The sequence below is a fragment of the Nanorana parkeri genome, unplaced genomic scaffold, assembly GCF_000935625.1.
Source record: "Nanorana parkeri isolate BGI_ZX_2015 unplaced genomic scaffold, ASM93562v1 scaffold209, whole genome shotgun sequence".
Classification (NCBI taxonomy): Eukaryota; Metazoa; Chordata; class Amphibia; order Anura; family Dicroglossidae; genus Nanorana; species Nanorana parkeri.
The window spans coordinates 1,371,862-1,375,591 of NW_017306477.1; the positions used below are offsets into that span (position 1 = coordinate 1,371,862).

Genomic DNA, 3,730 nt, shown 5'->3' on the forward strand with positions numbered 1-3,730 from the left:
TGTGTGTGTGTGTGTGTGTGTGTGTGTGTGTGTGTGTGTGTGTGTGTGTGTGTGTGTATGTATATATACGCACACATCAGCAATAGGTTGGACTTGATGGACTTATGTCTTTATTGAACCTCAAATACTATGTAACTATGTAATTGTAATGATAAATCATTATGCATCCTTAACAAGTCCCTAAAATACTTTAAGTGCATAAAAATTGGCTTTCCTCTGTGTTTATTGAAGGACACAGCGAAGATTTCTAGATCTTGACCGCTGGGTTATACTGCCACCTGCAGGAGTAGGATTCTAGGCAAAAAGCAAAAAAAAGACAGCCTAGGGGCAGCCCCTGCTGGTGGCTAACCCCCCCCCCCATTTGCTAACACAGCTCCAGTCAGTAGCAAACAGTAAAGTAACCAAATCAAACAAATGGCAAGGGCCAAACCCAGAGAGGGTGGGTGCTGTGTATTGCAATGAAGGCAGAGAAAAGGATTTTATGGTGAGTACACAAATACAATTTTCTCTTTCATTCATTGACGGACACAGGGAAGTTAGATCTTCACCACTGGGACGTCAAGCAGGGTCACCCAAGGGGTGGGCAAAAAAACCCCCCCTCAGAAGTGAAGGACACATCAAACTGCTGCCTGTAAAACCTTGCACCCAAAAACTTAGTAAAGGCATGAACGGACAACCAGGTGGCCGCTTGACAAACCGAAACCTGATGACTATAAAACACAAGATACACAAACTGCTCTAGAAGAGTGAGCAGTAAGGGAAGAAGGAAAGAAAAAGAATCCCAGAACGGATTCTTAGGTCCTAACTCCTTGACGCTAGGCAAAAAACTGGAGCTATGTTAGCAAACGGAGGGTTGCCCACCAGCAGAGGCCGCCCCTAGGCTGTCTTTTGGTTTTTTTTACCTAGCGTCCTACTCCAGCAGGTGGCAGTATAACCAAGTGGTCAAGATCGACTAATCTTCGCTCTGTCCTTCAATGAACAAAAGAGAAATACATAAAATAATAAATAAGTAATAAATCTTCACGTGCACATTATAACCAAATCACAGTGCAAATTATGTGTGATCTCCCTGTATTCTTATAGCCAACCTGAATTAACTTATCTCAAGTCCACAATACAGTGCAAAATTGTCTGTGCAATCTCCCAATGTGGTTTTCCATGAAGTCCCGATCTAGTAATCTCATTTATATAATACAATCTATAGAAGACAATCTCTTTCAGCTTTAATTCTGTGTTCCCCTTCAAAATCTGTGCTCCACCTCTATTTACAATGCTTCCCACCTTATATGATGGACCCTGTCTGATTAAAACCAGGTCAATCAGGCTCATGTGTTTTAACACACTCCAGAATCTTCCTTGTTCTACTCCCCAGCAGTGTGAAACAATGGTGGGGAGAATGAAGGCAAGGCAAGTATGCATTGCTAGGAAAGGGGGCATGCATGCAAACCTGTTGCTTTGCTCCGATTGGGTACAGCATAGGTTTGCTTTAGGGCCCATTCACCCCAGTGGTGCGTGTTATGCTCCCTATAACTCATGACTGTGCTGGTGTGTGTTGCGTAGGAGCAGGGCGATGCATTGATATAATGCATCACGTGTTTTTTTTTTTAAACTTTATTGAAATGTCACACAATAACATTTCACAGCACATTGCCATGCCCTATGTCACAACATGCTGCGTACAAATGCAGCATGTCCTAGTTTTATAAGCGCACATCAATGCAGTGCTTTGGTGTGAACCCACCTAATAGGACAAAAAGGCAAACTGCTTTGGCTATGTGTTGGCATCACTGCCCAATGCATGTAATGCGAATGGGTCCCTAAAGAGCAGCCTTGCAGCCTTCATTCACAAATAAATGATCATACTCATTAGTGACCACCAGGGGGCAGGCACCAGCCACGGCTGAACTGAAACAAGACGCATGCAATAAACCTTTAAGTCACAATTACTTTCAGGGGATCTGCAAACAAAGCAAGTATCTTAACAGAACTTCCATCTTGGGTTGGCACCGACTTTTTCACTAAAAAAACCCAAATCTTTATCTTTTAGTTTGACTCTTTTCCATCATAATGATACATGCTGATCCCTTTCATTTTACACTATATAAAAACGTAAGGCTTTGTGTTGTTTGACAAAGAGTTAAAATCTCCTCGGCGTTGGACACGCTACTTGTCTGAAGCCAAAGAACAACGTGAGTCTGTGGAGTGGAAAGAGGGGGTGGTGGAAAGAGGGGGTGGTGGGAGGAGAGGGGTGCGCGAGTAACCTCCATCTGAATTAAAAGTACAGACGTGGCAGGAGATGCTAGCCACAGATCATGTGCTGGCCTGGTCCAAGAGCCTGCTGGATATAGAACAGCCAGCAAGCAAAGCCCTGCTATACATCCAGGGGAGGGAAAAGGTGCTGAGATAGGCTCGAATGAAAAAGAAACAGAATAGCAAATAAATCTGGTTTAAGCAAAAACAGGCATTGCTATATCAGTCACAAAATACATGCACACAACGGTTTACTACTAAAGCTGGCCATACACGTCTACATTTCCCCAATGTAGCCCCCCCAAGCTGAATGAGAGAAATCTATCAATTTTCCCATCCCCTCCAAACAGCGTGAATGGAGGAATCTCCCCTGCCAGCTATTGTACTCAGACAGCTGGCGCCAGAACAGACTGAATACCCAGTTAGTGCATCTGATAGGACAGTTCTCCATCTGGCTCCTTAAAATGTTTCAATCTAAGTTTGTCAAGCTGGGTGGTGTCGGCAGGGCCACCGACGGCTCAAATTTCAGGCCAATTCATCACGATTCTGTCAAAATCCAGTTTTAGATTAGCCCAGAAGAAAAGGGTACCACAACCCACACAGATCTTTTTAAGAAATCCTGAAAATTCTAGTTGCTTTCCATTCCTGATCGAACGAATGCAATACTTTCTGAGCCACTCAACAAGCATGAAGAAAATTTCGATGGAGTCAGAACTGTTGATCTGCATATCTGTTCCAGGTCAGTGGATCAAAAGATGTGAAGTCAATAGATTGGCAGGGGAGTAAGGCAGGCAGCATTTTCAGAAGAGATCGGTAATGGTACGCTGCGCAAACTGTTGTCGCTAAAAAAATTCTGCATAATAATAATAATAATGGTAGGCTACATAGATTTCCTACATATTTCACTCAACACAGGTTTCCCTTAAAGGAGAAGTACTGGGAGAGTCAAATTTACTCTTCCAATACTTAAGGCTGGCATGTGACATTGCAGCTGTCGCATGCCGGCTCTATAGTTGTGAACTGATCACTCAGCTTAAAGTCTTCTCCCTGCAGAGAGCAGCAGCTCTCCCCCCCTCTCTCTCTCTCTCTCTGTGTTCCTCCAGCACACATTGGAGGGACAGACACGGGAGGGGGCGGGCACAGATGGCTCTGGCTCTAGAGAGGCAGAACCAGCTGCAATCAGGCAGCAGGGTAGATGCCGGCAATAGTGTTGGGATCCTTCCCAACTTCAGCGTGGCTCTGCGCTGTCAGTATATAGTGGGCAATAGCAACTAAATGCAAGTTTGGGTCACAGGAGTACATTAGTAAATGTACTTCTGTGACCGAAAAGGGAAGCCAAAAAAAACAAAAACTTTTAAATCTCTTTTAACAGTCAAACTACACTGACAAAGGAAGATTCTGAACGGTTGCACATGGTTATGGCATATTGTTCCTGTATATCCATTGTTTATTAAATCATTTCCAAGCTCCAATACCCCCC

At 43.9% G+C, this 3,730-nt stretch overlaps 1 protein-coding gene across 1 annotated transcript in view; it reads right to left on the reverse strand.

Annotated features, from left to right (window-relative positions):
- Positions 1–3,730, reverse strand: part of SEPT9 (septin 9) — a 234,837-nt gene that overhangs the window by 2,151 nt on the left and 228,956 nt on the right. The window lies entirely within an intron of this gene.